Raw genomic sequence first — 24,365 nt, forward strand, 5'->3', positions numbered from 1 at the left:
TGTGGTTGAAATAGGATTTATATATTTATGCATACTTATGCAAGTATTTTTACTTACACATAATTATTATTCATAGTTTTAGTTTGAAAGGCTCCATACTGTATATTGTTTATGCTGTGTTCTCTGGTAAAATTTTAGCAAGAAAGATAAGGTACCTTTTGAGGGATATCATTTATCTAGTCCTACTAAGAATAAGGTCAAGTGAGTTCTTCTTCCATCAGGCTTCACAAAGGGCAAGCCACAATTTCATTCAGTGAGAAAGGAATTGAAAAATAAAGCAGGACTTGATTTATCCTGCCCCTGCTTTTTGCAGGCTTGTCCTTCTCCAAGGAAGCCACTTGAACATAGCTAGAAACCTCCCTAAATTGAGAGCAAAATAAATTGTCATCCAAAGAAAAATTGCTTTAAAAAGCAGGACCCCCTCAAGCGTATTAGTTATTCTATTACAACCAAACTGGCAGTAGTCTGGGCATAAAACCAGGGCTCTGAATATCCAAAATTAAGGCTGCTGAGGCTCTAGCAGAAACCTTTTCTTCTTGCTCTCCTGTGACATCATTAATTCATTTGGTATTCTCTCTGCCTCTCTCTGATGGCAGTGATCATAATAAATCCATTTGCAGTTAATGCAGAGAACTCACTTTTCCCACTTGCAACATGCCCTAAATAGGCAAGGAGGTCATAGCTCAGGTAGAGTACAGCCTTGAGTGAAGGGAAAATACAGAGGAAGCTTTCCATGAAAAGACTTCAAACTTTAAAAGAAAGTGTCTTGGTGGTCTTTGTAGGCAAGAGATATAGATATATGCAAATACTCTGTATATATATATGCAGCAGCAGGGCATAGATGCCAATTATTCATCCCTTGGACATATTTCTCAGTTTATCCAAAGCTCTATTTCTTTGAAATGTCTTAGAATGATGGAACTATAGAACCTTAAAGTTGGAAATGATCTCAGAGATCATTAATCAAAAGTTTATTAAGCACCTACTATGTGCTGAACATTAGAGGATAGAAAAATAAAAACAAAATAGTCCCCTCTCTCAAGGAGATTATAACCTATCACCAAACCCAATTTTCTCTGTTTTTCAAATAGGGAAACTAGGTTTATTTTGTCTTATTGAGTGAAATCGTCTTAGAGATGGATACTACTTTGTTGCATTATCTAGTCCAAAGTCCTAATTTTCCAAATATGGAAACAATCTCAAATCGGTTAAGAGGCTTGCCTTAGGTGATATAAGCAGAAAGTACAAGAACCTTGATTTTTTTAACTCTGTCTAAGGACTCTAAAGTCCAATGCTTTTTTTTTTTTCTTTTCACTCTAACATCTTATGATTTGCCCAAGGATGCTCAGCATATTTTTATCAGAGGTATCATTAGGACCCAGGATTTCTGGTTCCTAGACCATGCTTTGTTGCACTGTATTAACTTTCCTAATACATACTGTACTTCACATATACTTTACAAAGTTATCTCATTTTATCCTCAGAACAACCTGTGAGATAAACAAGGAAAAGATGATTGTTTTACAGAGGAAAAATAATAAGATTCCAAGAAACTCAGGAAATTTCCCAACATCAAGTGAATCAATAGTAGGATCTTAGTTAAGTGTTCTTTCTGGTAACTAGACCAGACTGCCTCTCTAGTTTACAAAGACTAAAATAAATAACAAATATTTTTAGACCATCTTTATTTTTCTCCCTCTTCCCCTCCTTTAAGCTTCTCTTTGTTTTCACTTAATTATTGAAAAATTGGTATATTGGGGAAAACTAGAATCAGACAAGGCAAGGGCATTCACCATTCCCACCTTTAGCACATGCTAGACAAATTACCATTGATGATCATGTCATTTAACCTACATGAAACTTAGTTTCTTCATCTGTAAAATAGAATTTAAAATGCTTGTAGTTTCTCTTTCTTTGGTTGATAGAAAAGCTGTTATTATTTTTAGTATTTTCAGGGCACAGAATGAGGTTCTCTAAGCTCCCAAAAAGATTCATAAAGGTTCTCGCTCTTTCCATAGATTTCTAGTATTCAGTCCCTGGAATCCTGGACCTAATAAAAAGGCAGGTGGGAGGAAAGGAGGAGAAATAAAACAGCCCAGAGCTGTCCACCTCCTCAGCCAGATGGTTTTCTTTTCCTTCTCATGCTGCTCAGCTGTATCAATTAGAATCAAGGAAGAAGCTTTCATTGACATATCTGCTTTTCCCATTGTCATCTAAGACCCTAGGAACGGCAAAAATAGGAAGACACATATGAACTTTTCCATCCCAAATAGGGTTCAGGGGAAAATGAGAACATTTAGTGCCTGTCCTAAAGTCATGAAGCCACAGACATTTACTAGCTATGTGACCCTGGACAATTCACTTAACCCTGTTTGCCTCAGTTTTCTCATTTGTAAAGTGAGTTGGAGAAGGAAATGGTAAACCACTCCAAGTATCTTTGCCAAGAAAACCCCAATGAGGCCCCCAAAAGACAAACACAGCTAAAACAAATGAACAACATCAACAATCCTGCAAGCCTGCCTGAGTAAGAGATCCAGGTATTGCATGGAGGATTTCTAAGAGATTTTGTTTTTTAAATACTGAAACTTGTCACAACTCTGAATTTTTCTGACAAAATGGCCTCCTTGATTCTCATTCTTATTCATAGCAAAGAGGAAATTGAAGCTACCTAATGAGAGAGGAAAAGGTTAGACTTAAAATCCTTGCAAGGAGCTAGGGAAGCATTGAGATCAATGGTTTGGCTAAGCATGGGAAGAAAGCAGAGAAACCCATAAAAGCACATTTTCTATTTTATAGCATAAGTTTTGTGTCTGCAGAGCTTGCTGGGGATGAACCTGACGTAAGGTACACCCAAGTGCCCACTAAATCACTGCCATGTAGCTACTGCAGAGCCAAGTTCTCACCAAGCAGGATAAATAATAGAGTGATGATGCTAATGTTTCTGCTTCTCCTTCTCTTCTTCCTCCTATTTCCTCACAAGGAAAGCCACTTTCCTGGGCAAGATTGAAGCTCATACAGAAGTATCCCTGTGTTGAGTGGGAGGATGAGGGAGTAGGAAGGGAAGGAAGAGAAGTCATTCTATCCTTTTCATTCTTAAGAAATATGGGAATAAAAATGTATTATAAGAAAAACATGTTGTTCATTATTCAGGATTGATTTTCAGTCACAATTAAATAAATAGCAAAAATCGTTCCCTGTAGAAGAAAGGGGAAAAAAAGTGGGGAAAGACCTGAGATTAACTTTTAGTTATAGGAATAATGGTATATGATAGGACCAGATGTCTTTCTTCTTACCATATGGGTTAGTTCATTTGAGTTTACAGTTTAAAGTCAAAGGCACCACGTAAGCAAAGTCACTGGAGATGAAAGTTAACAGAAGTGTAAGATATAGCTACAAATAATAATAACAGGAATAATGAAAAGCTATATGATGACAATGTGACATAATGCAATGGAAAGAGAGCTCCAAGCTGACCTGGATTCAAATCCAACCTGAGACATATACTAACTATGTGACTCTGAGTAAGTGAATTAACTTCTCTGACCCAGGGAACGCTCTAAAATTACAAGTTGCAGAAGTCTTGTTGATTTGAATTAATAAGAATTTCCTTACCTGACAGCTCCAAATACCGGTGAAATCAGAAATTTTGAATGAAAATAAAAAAATAAGAGCTCACCTTTCTATAATGTTTTCAAGTTTACAGTGTGTTTTCCACACTGTACCCCAGGACAAGTAATATAAATGTTTTACTTCTGTCAACTAGTTAAAAAAATAAACCTAGGGTTTGGAGAGATGAGGACCTGGGTGCAAATTCTAACTCTACTATTTATTACTTGTATGACAATAGGTAAGTCATTTATCTCTCTGGGCTTCCATTTCCTCACCTATAAAACCAAGATGTCATCCTTGGTGGCCTTGTGCACTAAAGAAATTTGGGAATGAAAATGATTTATAAGAAAAACATGCTGTTCAGGATGCAGCATTGATTTTCAGTCATTTTAAAATAAATAGTAAAATTCATGATTTTGGTTTTTTTTGAAGTTCCTTTCATATCTAGCTCTCTAAATTTAGGAACCTACAATTTACCATGATCATGTAAGTGCTAGACTGAGGGTTTAAATTCAGGTATTTGTATGCCAAATCCAGAGCTTTTTCAGCTACCCCTAAGACTGGTTTTGAACCCAAGACCCATAATTTAGATATTCCATTCCAAGTAATCCTTTGAAAGATTACATATACTTATTCCAAAGATGCTACCATTGGCCAAACATCTCTGAAATTGCCTGAGTTTCCATAAAATAAATTCCTCACTGAATAATTGGTGGGTATACACCTTCTGAATTCTTTCCAATTCTTTTTCTCGTATCTATCTTTTCTTGTATCTTTTTTCTTTTTCTTGAATCTTCAGCTTTTCATTGTCTCTCCAATGTTTAACAAAATGCTTGGCATGTAGTAGGTGTTTAATCGTGCTTGTTGATTAAATAATTGATTCTAAGAGCTCTCCTATTTCATATGAGAAAACAGTTGAAGAATAAAGAGAGAGGGAATTCCAGGCATAAAAATTCATAGCTGTATTTATGTATTTCTAAAGCTTTCCTTGCTGTTGAAAATGTGTTCAAAGAAAGAGGGAAAGAGGGGGAAGAATTTGTCCTTATATTTTCACACCAATAAGAAAAAACACAATCCTAGTTGCTGAGCTTCCACTAAAATAGTGTATGTATGTTCTGTATTTCACAAATCTGTTCAATTTGATGAGTTTAAAACCTGTCAAATGTTTCTACAAAATGAAAATACAGAACTCAGATGGGATTTCAAACCCTTTGCTATTACTGTCAGCAAAACAAGATCTCCCCTAATCCCAAGGCTTCCAATAGAGTATTCCAGTAGAGATCTTTGAAATTATCCATATTTCTGCATTTTATTCAAGGTTTGACAAATGACCTCGTAACCACTTTCCAGCCTCATTCTAAAGCAGAACTATAACTAGGGTACAGTGGTTGGCATTTTGCCTCAGGACACCAAAATTTATAGGGCACTAGATAATAATTGCAGTCTTTCAGTCCTATATAAGCAGCATCTTAGTTAACAAGAATAACTAACCAAAGATTGAAGATCCAGAATCCTTTCTCCATGATTATACCTTCCCTTCCCAAGGGAATAATATTATTATTAAGCACTTAGCACAATTCCTGGCAAATAATAGGTACTAAATATATGTTAATTATTACTAAATTGTAATCTCTTGGAGGGCAGGGACTAAGCTCCACAACAGGAGACTCCAGACTACAGAAGGAGGATCAAGTCAAAAATCTGTTTTTATATTTTTCTCCTTTATTCCTAGCATAGCACCTTGCATATTGTGAACATTTTAGAGAAATTATTGGGTTCAATTGAAATAATTATCGCATTCCCCTTGTAAGAAATATAGGTAAGAAGCAGTCTGATAGAGTGGATGAAGGGCCAGCTTTGAAATCAGGAAGATAAAGATTCAATCCTGCCTCTGACACATACTAAATGCCAAACCATGGACAAGTAGCCCAACCTCCCAGGGTACCAGGGAATTGTAAACAGAAGCAAAGAAACTGGCTAGCATTAGCAGAGGAAGTCTCCTCATCACAGATTTTTCTGTACTCATGAAAGCACATGCTTCATATCTATTTGTGTACATCTTTTCTCCTTTGCTAGATTGTGGACTACTTGAGAGCTAGAGGCTGTCTTGTTGTCTTTTTATCTTCTGTCGATCCTAGCCTGGGGCTACATTAATCTTGCATGTAAGCATGTCGGTACCTTTATCAGGGAAGCGGTCAGAACAAGGCCAATGATGTGATAAAATTGATAACAGCTGATTGATTCTGTAGTGAGGCAGGAGAAAGTAGCAGCACCCAAGCAGCAAGGCTGCTACCACTGAGGCAGCACAGGGAGAGAAGAGGAGAGGAGGGTTAGCACAGAAGATTTAAGGAAGAGGAAGATCACTTACCAGTTAGTAGAATGGAATAGGCCAGACAACTTTAGCAACTTTATCCCCTACTATCTCACTCTTGAGTCTAATCCAGTGCGCTCTCCGTTTTTCTATGCGTCTTCTTATAACTCATCTTGGCCTTAGAGGAAACATGAAAAAGCCCTTCTCTCTATTTGGTAAAGGAAATAGCGGAATGAAATGTTGCATACACTACCAAATGGAGTAACTGTTTTTGTTTCACCTTTTTTGTTGTTGAAAGGAAGATCATATGTTAAAAGAGAAAGGAATGAATATATCCAGAAATGAGTGCAATATAAAAATGTATTTTTAAAAATTAATTCTTCTGATAGAACCTTGAAAGTACATCTGGATCAGAGTAAGAAGGAAGAGTCATGGGATGAATATACTGGACATTGGACTACTCAGATATATCATTTGTAGGATTTTATTTCTATGGTCAATGGGATGCCCAACATTGGGGAATATGGCTGACTAACAAAAGGTGATCATAAAGTTGTTGGGCACTGATAAATAGAGTAATGTTGACTATGCCTTTTCTGGGTGAGTCAATCTCCCTTCAAGGATAGGTGAAGACACAAGTCACATTCTCTTTCAAAGAAGGGAAAAGAAGAGGAAAAGATATTAGGAAGAGGGAACTCTTAGCACTTATATCAATAAAGCAATCAGCACCATGGCCAGCATTTGTGGTGAAAAGTCCCTAGATTATCAAGCATTGTAGGAGGAGAAAACTGCCTGAGCCAGTGGATTGCTTTGTGTTTTTGTATATATTTATCGCAACATGTAAGGATGGCATCCTAGGATATTTAAAGAAGAGGAAAGATTGTTATTAGTGTCAGCAAATTTAACTAGACTGCCAACTTTGGTGACTTTAGGCAGCTTGTATTTTTCACTATGTTGTTTCAACAATCTAACAATTCAACAAGCCTACAGAGCTTAGGAAGGCACGGCTTCACTGGTTTTCCCAAATTGTTTCTCTAATGTAGGCAAGTCTCTATGTCCCAGTACACTAGCTACCAAGCAGGTAGCCAAATAAAAGTGAATCCTTTCTCCTGGGAGTAGTGTGTCTTTTTGAAAATGCTTAATATTGTCCCCATGTGGTTCAGATACATTCTGGAAAAGAAGGAGTCTAATGTGAGAAAGTCTTTTAGAGACAGCTTCAACTACTTTTCTGATACAGTGTTTGCTTGTTTTTCTGAGATCCCAACTAATAGAGTTAAGGATTATCATCTTAAAAGAATAATTTGAGAGCCTAGATATAACACAGTAGATGCTTAAGAAATATTGGTAAATGAATAAAGTCTGACTCTAATGCTACATCATGGCATAGAGGTGATTCCTGGGCTAGGTGGAAAGGCTTCAAAGAGATAGACAATATATCACTTGCCCAACAACCAGACCATCTAAATAGGAAAAGTTCATTACCTGTAATGAGAACTTCTCTCCACTTAGGTCAAACAGTTGACCACAGAGTAATGAATTTTTTCAGTCATAGAAAATTTTTAGACTGACCAGAAAATGGTAAAGGAATTGTGGTTTACATATGAGAAAAGGGAACACATATGGATGAAATCACATATTCTTTGATGTAAAGGGAAGGAGGAGAAATACTCAATTATTTGCACTAGTGGAAAAAAGAAGATATCCAGGCAATTTTTAAAAAGAGAACAGAATCAAAAAATCATTTGTAATTGACTTTAGATTGTTTCTGTTTTACGTGTCTCTGTCTTTATGTGTGTGTGTCTCTCTTTGAATCTCTGTCTTTATCTTTTTCTGTGCCTGCATCTCCTTCTGTCTCAGTCTCTGTCTCAATCTGTCACTCTCTGTATTTGTATCTGTCTCTGACTGTCTTTCTGTTTATCTGTCACTATTTGTCTTTCTGTCACTGTCTCTGTCTCTGTGTCTCTACCTCTGTCTGTTTCTATCTCTCTGTCTCTGTCTTTTTGTCTATCTCTGTGTGTATATCTATATATATACCTTGCTGTCTGTGTCTCTGTTTCTCTCTGTATCTCTGTGTCTTTCTTGATGTTTCTGTCTGTCTCTGTATCCTCATTGCTGTCTACGTTTTTCCCTACATTTGTATATTTGCGTTTCTATCTCTCTGTGTCTCTATCTGTCTCTGACTCTGTGTCACTATGTCTTTCTATCACTGTTTATTTGTCTTTCTGACTGTTTCTTTGACTTCTTTGTCTGTCTCTTCTATCTCTATTTCTCTGCCTTTGTCTGTTTCTCTCTGCCTCTTTCTACCTCTCATTGTCTCTGTAACTCTTATCTTTCCCCCCATCCCTTGTTTCTTTGCGATCAATCAAACCCATACTTAGAAGCTCAAGACCTTTTCTGGATTGGGAGGCAGGTCATCAGAGATAATCAATAAAGTGAATACCACTCAGAAAGAGTTTAATATCCACTGCTTCTGCACTCCTAATAGAAGCCCAGAAGAGTCAAGCACTGCTTTAAAAGCAGTCAAATTGGTTATCAGATGATACCATAAGTACTAGGGGAATTGGACATAGAAAATAATTTAGAAACTCACATATAATCATGAAGAGAATATGACATATTTTCTTCTGGGAGAAGGTATTTCTAATTGCTCTGCCACACTACATACAATCTAGCCTTAAACTGATATCCCAGGCTTCTTTTTTCATGCATAATGTTCCCTTCTTTCCTTCTTAAGATGGATTGGGTCTCTACCCGACTTAAGGGAGAGTTTCCCATGTCCTGAGCTGCCCTAGGTAAGTCTACATATAATCCTTTTCTCTTTCTGAGAATTCAATGGGTAAGACTCTAGGAAAGTGCATGTTGTTATGCCCCTAAAACACTCCAATCCACACTATCACAGATTTCACATTGGGAATGGCAAACATTCCTCTAGGATAATCCCACACATTACCTTAGCCCTCTATATTCTCTTCTTGAGCTTTTACTGATTTTGGGGATCCTTTCTACTAGTCATAGGATTGCCAAGGACATTGTCCTCCTTTAGAGGGGACTAGGTAAGAACTGCTGAGTCCCAATTTAAATTTTACCATAGCTCCACCTAGATAGAAGCTGCAGACCAGAAGCACCCATTTGGTGTCACTGAAGTTGGTAGACATAACTGTTCCAAATCCTATTCCTGTAGCTAAAACTGATTTCCAGAAAGAGCATTGAGCCCAAGCCAAATGTTGTGGCATGAGAACCCCACTATTAGTGTGCTTAATTTAAACTCTCTTCCTCACAGGAAAAGAAGTGATTTGACAGGTTGAAAAGAATCAGATCGATAAGGAGGAGTGTGTTTATCTCCTTCATTTCCCATAACAACAGCATTAGCCCAAGGTAAATGAATGATTTAAAAAAAAAAGACAAAACAATTCTACTCTATCATAATGATACGGAGGAAATTATTCTTCCATCAGTCCTATTTTGTCAGCTGCAGAATTTGTTTAGCAATAAAGAAACAAAAGAAGACTTGTAACCTATTCTTTACCAAATGATTGGAACCTTGTGAATTTTCACAGTCCAAATAAATCAGATATCTATAACTTGGGGAGAAAAATTAATTCACTTTTTCAGATCCTGCTTTTAAAAATGTTCTTACCTTTTCCCATTGTCCTTCTGTCCAAATGTCTCTCCAGATTTTTCAAAAGGACTCAGCTAGTTGACATAGTAGATAAAATGCAACACTTGGATTCTGGGATACCCAAAATTAAATCTTACCTCAGACATTTTCTAGCTGTTTGATTCTAATAAGTCATTTAACCTCATTAGGCCTTAGGTTCCTCATATGCAAAATGAAATAGTTAGATTTGATAACCTCTAAAATTCTCTCTAGTTCTAAATCAATATTCCTAAAAATCTTTCAGAATTTTTTAAATTCACCAACTGGGAGCAGAGAGAAGAGATCTAAGGAATGATGATAAACATCTTCATTTAGTTTTAGAATGATGAAGGACTGGATCTAGTACCTGAGGAAATGCTGTCCTACTTCCCTAACTAGCTATACTCTGATCTTCATTTCATTTCCTTCTCTCTCAGAACCAAAAACTGGGTTTCTATGTCCTCAGCAGAGTTCTACAGAGAAAAGCATCTGCAATCATAAGTAAATACCATATTAGAGACCAAGAGTGAGCCAGCTCCAGTGACAACATCCTTAGTTTGTCAACTCACATCTGTCAGATTAAGCACAAGGCAAAGAGTCTGATGGGAGCCACCTGCCACTCTGGGAGGAGGACATTGTAAAGAAAGATTGCATATTTAAATGAAATGGAAAAGGAGGAAGGAGGGTAAACCACAAAATCCTCTGAAACGACAAAATTATGCATGTCATAAAATAATCATTGATTTTTCCTTTTCTGTTTTCCTCTTTAAAAAAAAAAAAAAAAAAAAAAAAAAAAAAAAAAAACTATTTTCAGATTTGGATTTTCTTGCTAACCACAGCAGCCCCCAGTGGTAGAAAACTGGAAAATGCATCCTAAGAAGAGATAAAAACCTAAGCAAGTTAATATTTTAGCAGGATTAAACTAGATGAATTTAAAGCAAGCTTTTAATTTGATGTATATTTTTCCTTCAATCATGGGTGAAAATGTCTGGCTTTTGTATGCTTATTTAATATAACCAAACAACAGTAAACAATAAGAAACACAATGAACACCACATTAGACTATCAGAAACTTAAGGTGAATAAGATCTCTGTGATCAAACAGGAGCAAGGCAATGTTTCAGATGTCTTGGGAACGAAGAATCAACCCTTCGATCCCACTGAAACTACTATAAGCTTTCTTAGTTTCTTCACTGTTCACTTTTCCCAACTAGAAAACTGCTCACGGGAAAGGATTTGTAATGCCCTGCAAACCCCCATTCAATGAAGGCAGCTCCCTGAGTCTAGGGATAGTTCTGAATAAGGTTCCATACTCTGGCAAGACCTCTAAAATATTCATCTGTGGGAATACACGAGGCAGGCTTCAGGGATTCTATGGTCTTCAATGGCATTGGTCTTACAAAGAGCTTAAATTCTATCATTGTCATGCAGGTGATGCTCTGAAACCTCAGTGCATCCATCTTTCCTTCTCTTTGATTAATCCTGGCAGGCTTGAAGGAATGGGGCATGTTTAACCTGGTGAAGAGAAGACTTGGAAGGTAAGATAACACTATAGCTTCATTCAAGTATTTGAGAGACTGTCATATGAAAAAAGGATTGCTTAGTTTGACCCCGGAGGGCAGAGCCACAAGCAAGAGCTGAAAGTTTCAAAGAGCCAATTTAGTTAGTTTAGTTTGAGGAAAAACCTCAAACAGCTGTTTGGACTATATCATAAGATAAGTTTTTTGTGTTTCCCCTCCTTGGATATCTTTAAGCAGAAACTGAGTGACCACTCGTGATGCATGCTGTAGAGAAAATTCTTTTTCCTTTTTAAAAGTTTTGATTTATATTTTCTGTCTCTTACATCATCAAAATTACCCTAAGTATCTCTCTCCAAAGATTGTCCAAAAACCTATCCCATGTGATATATAGTCATAGTTTTTAGAAAGGAAAAAAAAATCAGCTCAACTGATAACTACATTGAAAACGACTAACTATATATAAGGTATAATATTTGTGTCTCCCCTACCTCCACAAAGTGATAGGTTGAAGGTGTTCTTTCATATCTCTTAATTTGAATCCTGCTTAATAATTAATTAATAATAATTAATAAATATTAATAATATAATAAATATAATAATAAATATGATATAATAAATATAATAAAATAAATATTAATAATAAATAATTAAGAATCCTGCTTAATAATTTTGATACATTTCCTTTTGATTTTTTTGGTGTGTTATTTTCATTTACATTTCTGTAAACATTATGTATGTTGTTTTCTTGGCTCTGTTTCCTTGACTCTGCCTCAATTCAGATAGATCTTTCCATGCTTTTCCATATTCATCATGGATAAGATTTCTTACAGGACAGGAATATTTGATTACATTCATGTACTATAATTTGTTTAGAAACTCTTCAATTGATTGATATCTATTTTGTTTCCAATTCATAGGTATAACCAAAAGTGCTGCTATAAATATTTTAGAATCTTTTGGGGACTTTCTTCTCAGCAGCTTCTTTGTGGCATAAGCCCACTAATAGAATCTCTCTCTAGTTCAAAGAAGGAATTCTTTTTGATGTTTGAATTTGACAAGATGGTCCCTTCCAACTCTGAAATTCTGTAAATCTACCTCCCTTAGGCATGAGTATCATATTTATACCAGAGTTGGAATAGCTGTTAACAGTTTTTTTCTAAAAGAATAGAATTTGAAGATCTGGGTTCTTTTAAAAAAAATAATGATAGCTTTTTGTTTTTCAAAATACACACAAAGATAATTTTCAACATTCATCCTTGCAAAACCTTGTGATGCAAATTTTTCTTCCTCTCCATCTTCTCTATCCCCTAGATAGTAAGTAATCCAATATAGGTCAAACATGTGCAATTCTTCTAAACATTATTTCCATATTTATCATGTTGTATAAGAAAAATCAGATCAGAATTGGGAAAATGAGAAAGAAAAAAACAAGCAAGCAAACTACAACAAAAAAGGTGAATATACCATGTTGTGATCCATATTCATTCTCCACAGTCCTCTCTCTGGATGCAGATGGCTCTCCATCACAAAAGACCTGGGTTCTTTACCTGGTTCTCCCATTTGACAGTGTGATCTTGGGCAAGTCCTTCATCCATTCTGGCCTCCAATTTTGTCATATGTAAAATGAGAAGGCTGGATTAGATGATTTTAAGGTCCATTCAGGCTTTAATGTTCTATGTTTAATGATGACAGAACCTGTCTTTTATGACAGGACTGAATAGAGAGAAAGTCATTTTAAATTCTTACCAATGAAGCAATTCATGTCTGGTCTATTTCTTATCTGCATTCCATCAGACAAACGTCCTTTAGGAAATGAATTTGACAATCACAACTAGACTCTATAATAAACCAACTATTAATACGAGACAATTGAATAATTCCAGATGTATTGCTTTCTTTAACCTAATTTTGATTTCCTAGCTATGGGTGTCAGTTTTTGATTCAAGCCATTTCCTGAAGTCTCTTCCTACATAAGGTAAAGTGAAAAGCTATTTTCAAGTATTCCTTTTAAGGGAAATTTACATTTGGAAGAGTGGAATTGTAACTCTTGAGCCTACCCTCAATTGACATTGCAAATGTTTGAGTTGATTTAAATATAGCTAAACACTGAGTTGTGTGATTTTGACACCAATTAATATACTCCAGTGAAGTTAGCAGAAGGGGACTTGAGTTAAAACCAGAGAAGAATTGGATCTGAAAATGAATAAAAAAGAAGCCCTTATGTTTTTTGCCTTGAATTATCTTAGTGCATAGAGTACAATTCCATTGGGACATATTACAAAGAATGAGATGTTAAACATTGGGAAAGGCCTAAGACTCTCAGATCTCAGAGGAAAATGTGAGCAAGTCCACATATATTTTCACTGGATATTTTTAATCATATATCATAATGGAATAAGTTTTTGACTCGTGCTTCAGTCATTTGGTGAACAAATGTGTTTAGAGAGGGTGAGTATTGAAGGGTTAACAGGAAGCTTAAACTCTATGTTGTGGGGCTATGCAGCTAAACACAGCTGATGCTGTGGGGCATTTAAAACTGCTCAGGCTTTCTCTTTGTTGGCAATCTGCCCCTCTCTTTGCCCCAGGCTATGGTCCCTAACCTTTCTCTCCTGGCTCTGAGCTCTGGTGTTCCAGATCATGGCTTAGAAAACTTGACCTCAATCTTCTGTATTCCTGTTGGCTTTGCTCCCCTTGACCTAGCTTTAGGTTAAACAAACATTGCATGATGATGATGATGATGATGATGATGATGATGATGATGATGATGATGATGATGATGATGATGATGATGATGAAGACAACAATAAGAACCTGAAACAAACTCCAGCTTGTGCTGCTACTGTTTTTACCCAGCAGCTGTTCCCCATTAAGAAATCAGGGCAAGTTCCAGCTCTCCTGGGGGGAGGCTCTTCTCCTCTAAGAAATGTCTTGTGACTTCCCAGCATGAGATTCTTTGTGAAGGAGCAGTCATCCAGCAGCAGTGGGTCAGACTCAGTGGGAATAACCCAAATTTTGCCCATCTCTTCTCCCCAAACTATACTTTATAAAAAGCCAAGTTAATTTATCATTTGGAAGAACTCTTAGACACAGTTAAGCTCCCTCCTTAATGAAGCCTGGCTCCGGAAAAATGGACAGGGACATGGTTTTTAGTGTTGAAATTTGGTACCCATGAAAGGAAATGATTTTGTGCCAAGAGTTGTCACCACTTGATAAGAGGACCATGCTAATGAGACCCAAGTCTTAGGCTCAATCCCCAAGTGAGCTAATTAGCTCCCCTATGTTATACTGCATGTCCAAAAAAAAAAAAAAGAAGAAGAAGAAGAAGCATGCTATGGTCCCAAGGGGAATTAGGAGAGAGAGTGTGGATAGGTCAGGGTAGACCTTCCCTACTTTTGAGAAAACATTCCTATTGTTGGATGAGTAGTGTCATCTGTTCCTAAAGAGGACCATGTGATATTATAGAGATGTGGGTTATAGGTTATATCTTCAGACATAAGCTGTGTGACCCTGAGAAAGTCATCTACCTGTCTCAGCCTTACTTTTCTCATCTGAAAAATGGACTGTCTGTACTTGATCTCTAAGGTTGTTTCCAGGTTTAAATTATGATCCTATGATCTCACAAAAATTAACCCTTTGTAACTCAGTAATTGAGGCTGGAAGAGTTTCAATGGGAAGAACGTTGGATTGGCAAACAAAATCCAGCTTCGAATTTTGGCTCTGTTACTTTACTTGTATCACCTTGATTTCTCTTCTACAAAATGAAAGTATTGGAATAAAATAATAGGATTTATATCTGGAAGGAACCTCAATAATCATCTTGTCCAATCCCCTGCATATTACAGCAGATGAAATTGAGGACCAAAAGCAGGGCTGATAAAGTAAATGTTTAACAATCAGCTTTCCAAAAACATTTTTAAAAATTTAATAAAATACACAACACATTTTAAAGTTTAATCTAAATAGTTAACATTTTCACAATTACTTTCTAATCTAGAAATAACAAAACAATAAGTCAAGCTTGGATTTGTAGCATTTACTGAAATCTAAGGTATAAATGCTTACACTGAAAATTTAGGAGCTCAGCCACTTAAACTGCCTTCAACATATTCTTGCAGAGGATAAATGTGTTGACCAAGAGTCTCACATATTGATAAACCAAGATCTTTTTATTCTAAAAAGAGTTTTTCCCAGAATATCCCAGACCTCAATGCCTGATACTCAAAAACTAATGTGCTCCCCCACACATCCCCCCATATGCCATCAGGGCAATCTCTGATTTTCTTCATTAAATGTAATGAGTTGGAAAGGACTCTGGAAACCTTCCAACCTTTCATTTTAAAGATGAGGAAAAATGGGTTCCACAGAGGTTAAACAACAACTAAAACATTTGAAACTCTTTTTAACCTGTCCCCTTCCTACTTTCCAGTCCTTGTACAATGTCAATGATGACCCCACTACACTGGCCTACTGCTTTTCCTTGAACAGGACACTCCACTCCAGTCATGGCTGTCATCCTCAACCATTCTCTACTAAGCCCAGCCTGGCTTGTTTTCAGGAAAGTGTCAAATGACATCTGGTTTGAACCCCAGGAGACTGAGTTCCTCTTTAAGTAACTGCCCTTTGATTTGAGAGACAGCTTCCCTCTCATGGACTGATGAGAAGAAACAAGGGTTTGTTTATCCCCAAATTATAAAATGTAGCACCTTCCCTGTCTCTCCAGGCTGTTCTACCCTATTGAGCTGTTGTTGATTTATTTCTCTTTGGGGAAAATGAAAGTCTTTGAGTCATGTGAAAAGTCTCAGAGGGACAAAAAACCCCATACAAAGCTCATCTGTTGGGGTACTGCATGCTGTAAGGAATAAAAAGAGAAATGCTGTTAAAATTTGGCAAGTAAATTAGGTATGCTAAAATTTTTTTGCTGAAAAATTCTCCCAGCTTTATCTGCTGTTAATCCCATATTTCTTTTCATATTCTCTGCACATCCTTACAAGATTAATATAGGCTAAATCTGTGAGTCTCTGAGTGGCTAATCCATTTTTTTCTGTCGTCTCTGACAAAGGGCAAATACCATTTCTTCTCAACAAAAAAAGCTCTACTTTCCCATTTCCCTAGAGTAATTAAGAGCCAGAAGTTTCCTGATATTTCTGCTATGGAGTGAGTAGGGAATAGTAATTCTGGATTTTGAAGATTAGGAAAGAGGCTCATTGGAGGCCAAGCAAATTCCAAACGATACAAGGCTGGAGATCAAGGGATCTCCAACTCCACCCCAGGAAAATTCAGACTGTAAGTGTAAACTAGGAAAAGTCATCACTGATGATCCAGTTCTTCCAGTGAACAATTAAAAGTAGATTATAGACGGTAGGTTATCAATCATGATGCAGTAATGCAATGGGAAGTATTCTGGGTTTGAGAAATGTCACACAAGTTATTATCAAGAATGCATATTATACATATGCCTTATCATATTTAACATATATGGGACTGCCTGCCATCTAGGGGAGAGAGTGAAGGGAAGGAGGGGAAAAGTTGGAACAAAAGTGTTTGCAAGAGTCAGTGTTGAAAAATTACCCATGCATATGTTTTGTCAATAAAAAGCTATAATAATAAATAAATAAATAAATAAATTTTAAAATAAATAAAAAATAAAAAAGAATGATTGTTATGGGAAAAGTAGATGAGTTTGTCATGTATCAAGAGCAAAATATAATAGATAAGGTAAAGGAAAGGGAACAAGTATTCATGAAGTACTTACTGTGCTCTAATCACTGATAAGTATTTTAGATTTGATCCTCACCACATCTTTGGGAAGGAATATCGCCCCTTTTTCATAGTTGATAAAACTGAGTCAAGCAGAAGTTAAATGACTTACCCACAATCACATACCAATAAGCATTTGAAATTGGATAAGAATTCAATATACCCTGGGTCTGGAGTCAGAAAACCTTGGATAAGAATTCAAGGTTTTCTGACTCCAGACCCAGGGTATATTGATCATACCACTTAGCTGACTCCAAACAGTTGCTCTGTTTCTTTAGTAGTCATGAAATAACAAAAGAAGGAAAAGACTGTAGCATATTTGCCAGGGAAAATTTAAAAAAGATGTGGATGAAAAATTCTAATAGATGAGAATGCATAAAGAAGTCATGACCAGCTCCCATGGATCCATTGAAATAGTAAGGAATAACTATCTAGAATTTTTTTCTACAACATTTGACTCTGGTGGAACCTTTCTATTGCTATTCTGTGTCTGAAATGAAGTCCTGAGATTGTTCTTTGGATAATGAATTTGCTTTATAGAGTCATATAGCTATTTTTAAATAATTTCATCTAACATTAGTACTTTCCCCAGTTACATTTAAAACAATTTTTTACATTTTTTTTTTAAACTTTGAGATCTGGGGTAGCTAGGGATGCAGTGGATAGAGCACCAGGCCTGAAGTCAGGAGGACCTGAGTTCAAATCTGGCCTCAGACGCTTAACATTTCCTAGTCATGAGACCCTAGGCAAATCACTTAACCCCAATTGCTTCAGCTAAAACAAAACAAAACAAAAACAAAACTTTGAGTTCTACATTCTTTCCCTTATACCTACCTCCAGCCTTCATTAAGAAAGCACATGGAAAGTTATGTAAAATATTTCCATAAAAATCATATTGTGAGAAAAACTTATCTTTTGAATGGCAAACCCCAAAGTAAAGAATGGAGAGGAACTAATCACAATTTAGGGAAAGAGAGGGAATCAGGAGGTGATAAACATGACTTCACTGGACTCTGGAAATTAAGATTTTTCAGTACTATTGTCATTGGAGGATAGAGTCTGCCAGGAGACAGACAGACTGTTCTTACCATGTTTCTCTGCCAATACAAAGAGACTGAACTTGAGCACTAAAAATCCAAGTGCAGTATGTGGATTAGGGCTTATTCTTGGAGGCTTAGTGCTCCATAAAAAAAAATACATTTTAGCAGCTTGTGGAAAAACTAATCCCCCTTCTCTGCTTCTGGCTGTAAGTAAGCAAAAGGCATCAGTTTTCCTCAGACTAGCAGGTAGCTATTGCCAAATAGAAGAAACACCTCTAAACATGAACAATCCAAGAGGCATACCAGATGGATCAGATCAGATGGAAACATCCAATGATTTAAATGAATGACTATTAAAACATAAGGCTAAAATTTTGAGAGGTGGGTGAGACCTCATCCTTCAGAGCAAAGAGAAGTCCAGAGGGCCACAGTGCTTTGTCCAAAATCCTACAGCTAGTAAAAAGCAAATCTTGGATTCAAAGCCAAGTCATGTGTCCCCAAATCCAGATCACAAGTTACTTTTCTTTTCCTCTCCAAATATCTTTAGTTCTTCTGAGTCAGAAAACTGACTCTGTGGTGTCACAGGGTATTTAGTATCCAAGAGGAATTTATAAGTGGTGAAGGTGACTGCATTATCCCCATTTTGTAAACAGAGAAAGACCCAGCATACCCCCAATAAAATAGGCATGTAATAGGTGGAAGATATCAGTTTAATTGAATAGTTTTTCTTTTTTTTAATCGGGATGATTCATTATAGAAAGGACAAAGAGTAGAATACCATATTCATAAAGTAATTTGATGCAAAATTTAATATAAATAATTTAAATGGATTAAATGAAGCAAATAATAAGTTTAAATTGTGCTTAATAATTTTTTAAAGAGAGTTACTACTTGGAATATTTGGAAGACTTATTAGAAATTTTGGAAACTTCTTAGTAACACAAGGACCAAAAGGAAAGCATGCACCATTTTCTAACCAAAGGGTTGGCTGTCTAAAATGATATAACAAGGACAAGAGGACTTAGGAATGCCATGGCAGTTGTAAAAGCACCTTGAAAATTTGAAAGCAGTGTATAAGTTAAAGATGATATTATTATTATTATCAAATCAATATGTTTCATTGACATTACTTATGTAGGAAAAAGATGGCTTTTTCTGGAACCATAAAGGATTGACTTAAGAGAGGAAAGTTTCTGTTCATTTAACAATCATCATCTCATGTTTCTATCTCTCTACTGACCTTTTCTCTGCTTGGCTGCTCTTTCTCTGGGCATGTTTACAGACGGAACACCTGCCTAGTTGCTGTCTCTTACACACATCACCCTGTAACATCACAGAGTCAATTTTCTTCCCCAGCCTCATATAACCTGGAGTCATCTATAAAGCAGACTTGTTTAACTCAGCAAATGCTAGAACCAGATTCTAGGGCTTGTTCCAAATCATACTCTGCATTTTGACAATCTCCTTATACATCTTAGCACTGCTATTTTTTGCTGCAGTATTTTCTCTTTGTATTTACTTGAAGGTCCATATAACCTAACTTCTGGTTTCAATACACAATAGTGAAAATTATGTTCATGGTTTGTAAAATTCATTTTCATTCAAGTTCTCTCTGATTTTTCTGCCTCACCATTTGCTTAACAGCAAACAAGTTTCCATCCAGAAACGAGGATGATTAACTACCCCTGGTTCTTTTTGATTTCCTGGTAGTCATTATCATAGTCTCATTTTAGGGTTAGCTTTGTATAATTGTGGTAGTGACATAAAGTCCAGTCCCCTCATTTTATATACGAGGAAGCAGATTCAGAGCAGTTAAAGGCCTTACCTAAAAATCACGAGCAAAATTTTCAAATCACTAGTAAATATGTCTGAAGTAGGATTTGAATCTAGTTTTATTCTGACTCCCAAGTCTAGGATCCTCTCCACCACATCATGTTGCTTCTCCCAATTTGCTGAAGCAGCTAAGTCAATGTATCAGGTCCAAAAGACTATTGGAATAAGATAATCAGCAAATATAAATTAATCACCTACTTATTCCATGCTAGTCACTCTTCAAGGCATTGGAAACACACAAAGATAGAAATGAAACAGTCCATGCTTACTTTAAAAAAATTTTTTATTATAAATTTTTTTATTATAGCTTTTTATTTACAAGATATATGCATGGGTAATTTTTCAGCATTAACAGCTGCAAAACCTTTTGTTCCAATTTTTCCCCTCCTTCCCCTCACTCCCTTCCCAGATGGCAGGTAGACCAATACATGTTAAATATGTTAAAGTACATGTTAAATACAATATATGTATACATGTCCATACAGTTATTTTGCTGCACAAGAAGAATTGGACTTTGAAATAGTGTACAATTAACCTGTGAAAGAAATAAAAAATGCAGGTGGACAAAAATAGAGGGATTGGGAATTCTATGTAGTGATTCACACTCATTTCCAAGAGTTTTTTCACCGGGTGTAGCTGGTTCAGTTCATTACTGCTCTATTGGAACTGATTTGTTTCATCTCATTTTTGAAGAGGGCCACGTCCATCAGATTGTATTGTTGTTGAAGTTTATAATGATCTCCTGGTCCTGCTCATTTCACTTATCATCAGTTTTTGTAAGTTTCTCTAGGCCTTTCTGAAATCATCCTGATGGTCATTTCTTACAAAACAATAATATTCCATAACATTCATATAGCACAATTTATTCAGCCATTCTCCAATTGATGGACATTCACTCAGTTTCCAGTTTCTGGCCACTACAAAGAGGGCTTCCACAAACATTCTCGAAAATACAGGTCCCTTTCCCTTCTTTAAGATCTCTTTGGGACATAAGCCCAGGAATAACACTGCTGGATCAAAGGATATGCACAATTTGATAACTTTTTGAGCATAGTTCCAAATCGCTCTCCAGAATGGCTGCATGTATTCACAATTCCACCAACAATGTATCAGTGTCCCAGTTTTCCCACATCACCTCCAACATTCCACATTATCTTTCCCTGTCATTGTAGCCAATCTGACAGGTATGTAGTGGTATCTCAGAGTTGTCTTAATTTGCATTTCTTTGATTAATAATGACTTGGAGCATCTTTTCATATGGCCAGAAATAATTTAAATTTCTACATCTGAGAATTGTCTGTTCATATCCTTTGACCATTTATCAATTGGAGAATGTCTTGATTTCTTATAAATTAGAGTCAATTCTCTATATATTTTGGAAATGAGGCCTTTATCAGAACCTTTGATTATAAAAATGTTTTCCCAGTTTACTGCTTCCCTTCTAATCTAATCAGTAAAATCAAATTATCCATGCACTCTTTATGTATATTTTTAACAGAAATACAGTTCTCAAGAGTTCTTTTTACTTTTTTCTGCTTCTTTTGGGTCCTACAGTTGGAGGTCAAATTTTTTGTTTAGTTCTGTTTTTTTTCCTTAGAAAAAAAGGAATTCATCTGTTTCATTAAATGTCCATCTTCTGCCCTGGAAGAAAATGCTCAGCTTAACTGGGTAGTTTATTATTGGATGCATTCCAAGTTCTTTTGCCTTTCAGAATATCAGATTTCAGGCCCTTTGATTTTTTTTAATGTGGAAGCAGCTAGATCTTGAATGATCCTTATTGTGGCTCCTCAGTATTTGAATTGTTTTTTTCTGGCTGCTTGTAATATCTTTTCCTTAGTCTGATAGTTCTGAAATTTAGCCACAATATTCCTTGCAGTTTTTATCTTAGGGTCTTTTTCAGAAGGTGTTCAATGATATACGAGGAAGCAGATTCAGAGCAGTTAAAGGCCTTACCTAAAAATCACGAGCAAAATTTTCAAATCACTAGTAATTTTTCAATGCCTATTTTACCTTCTAATTCTATTACATCTGGGCAGTTCTCTTTGATGATTTCCTGTAAAATAGTATGTAGGCTCTTTTTTTCATCATAATTTTCAGGAAATCCAGTAATCCTCAGGTTATCTCTCCTAGATCTATTTTCCATGTCTGTTGTTTTTCCAAGTAGATATTTAACTTTTTTCTTTTTTTTTCATTTTTTTTGGTTTTGCTTCACTGATTCTTCTTGATGTCTCAATGAATCATTCATTTCTATTTGTTCAGTTCTGATTTTTAATGAGTTATTTTCTTCATTAGCTTTTTTTTTTAACTTATTTTTGTATATGTCCAATTGAGCTTTTTAAATGAGTTGTTTTGCTCTGTGGAATTTTTTTTTCATTTCACTAATTTTTTTGAGTTATTTCTTTTTCCAATTCAGAAATCCTACTTTCTTGGAAGTTCTTTATCTTTTCCAATTCACAAATTCTGTTTCCCTGCATCCCTGGGAGTTCTTTACCTTTTCCAATTCACATTTCAGGAAGTTGTTTTCTTTTCCCACTTTATCAAATTTTCTTTAAGTGAGTTATAAGCCTTTTCTGTACTCTCTTGCATAGCTCCTCTTTCCTTTCCCCCTTTTTCTTCTAGCTCTCTTTTAAGATTTTTTATAATTTCTTCTAGGAGAGCCTTGTGTGATGGGGATCAGATTACATCCCTCTGTGGGGTTTTATCTGGAGATTGTCTGCTATTAGTCTCCTCAGGGTTGAAAACCTGCTCTCTTTCTGTATAGAAGCTATCAATGATCCATTTGGCTTTTTTACTCTTTTTTTTAAAAGCCCTTACGGTCTGCCTTCAGGGCAAGGAGGTTACCAGCTTCCTCTGCAGAGAAGGGACAGATATATGGATAGTAGCTATCCTGCAAACAGGCTGGAAAGAGCTTCCAAACTGCAGAAGTGCTCTGGGAAAAGCTCCTCATCGGAAGTGTCTCTGCCCTCGATAGCACAGGCAGAGCTGCAGAAGTGCCCTGCTAAGAACCTGCTGTGCCAGTTAGCAACTGCCCTGGGGCTAGAGGTTGAGCAGTGAAAGTGCCACTGCCCCAGGCAGAACCCCTGCTGTGGGGATTAGCAGTTGCCCTGGGAAGAGCCCCATAGTGGATGGAAGTGTCTCTGCCCTGGGGAGTGCAGTTTAGCTGTGGAAGTTCTTGCCCAGATTAGAGGCTGCCCTGGGCTGAGCATCCCTGCCGTGCAGATTTGTGACTGGCCCACGCAAAAGACCCATGCTGCAGATGTGGCTGCACAGCTGTGCTGTAGTTTGTGCTCAGTCACTCACTTCTGGTGCTGTATGGGTATAGCCAGGTCCTGTTAGATTTTGGGGTTTTTTGAGTACCCTCTACCTTTGACTTTAATTTCTCTGCTGGTCTACTGCTTTGCAAACAAAGCAGAGCAGCCAATCTGTGGTAGATTCCTCCCTGTAAATTTTCCAGCCACAGAGACCACCCCGCCCTGGTCTGCTCAATATGCTAGCCTCTGGTTCTATCTTCCTGCCTGTGCTGGCCTGCTCCCACCACTAAGGACAAACCTTTTCTGGTGGTCTTTCAGATTATCTTCAACTGGTAAGTTGTTGTACTTACAATATTCGTGAATTTTACCAGTCAAGCACTATTTTGGAGGCTGAATTTGGTAATTAGTAGTGAGGGTATGAGAGGAACTTAGAATGTCACGTGTGTCTTTTCCGCCATCTTGGCTCTGCCCCCAGTCCATGCTTACTTTCAATCAGAAGCATTAGTGAGCATGTAACTAGGCTTATAGAAAACAAATACAACCATTTCTTACCTTTCATTGGTTGGAGGAGGGGTGGAGGGAAGAAGGAAAAGAACTTGGAAATGAAAATTAAAATAAAATATTTTTTAAAAAGAAAATATTTGGGGGGGAGGCATTGGAAAGTAGGGTGATGAAGAAAGGCATCATGAGGATTATGGCGACTGAATTTTCAGTTTTTTGTTATTTGCTTGCTTATTTTTTTCTTATTTTGTTCCTCCTTTTTGATCTGATTTTTCTTGTGTAGCATGATAAATGTGGAAATGTGCATAGAAAAATTGCACATGTTTAATATATTGGATTACTTGCTGTCTAGGGGAGGGGAGTGGGGACAAGGGAAAGAGAAAAATTTGGAATATAAGGTTTTGCAAGGATAAATGAAAACTATCTTTGCATGTATTTGGAAAAATAAAAAATTATTATTATTTAAAAAGCTATTATTAAAAAAGAAAGAAAAAAAAGCATTGTGCAGAAGATGGTGCTTGACAAACTTCATGAGGAATTCCATGAAGAGGATATGAATAAGAAGTACCTTGCAGAGATACAGGCTAAACAATATAAAGGCTTTGAATTGGAAGATGGATTGTCCTGTAAAGGGGACAGGAAGAAGGCCTAGACAGTGTATGAATGTAATATGTAATAAAGTTGGAAAGGGAATTTGGGGCCCATTTGTGAAGGGCTTACCAATGACAGACAAAAGACCAAAAGACAATGACATAGAACCTATGAAGAAGATGAGAAAATTAAGCCTATACTAGAGAGAATGGCATTAGGCCTTTATCTCCCTGCCAGGGTGGGAGATGGAGCCCAGAGTGTTTTGTGTTATTGCTGCTCTTGTTGGGTTCATACTTTAAGGTTTCTGGCTGAATA

This window comes from Sarcophilus harrisii, chromosome 2, assembly GCF_902635505.1.
Source record: "Sarcophilus harrisii chromosome 2, mSarHar1.11, whole genome shotgun sequence".
Taxonomy (NCBI): Eukaryota; Metazoa; Chordata; class Mammalia; order Dasyuromorphia; family Dasyuridae; genus Sarcophilus; species Sarcophilus harrisii.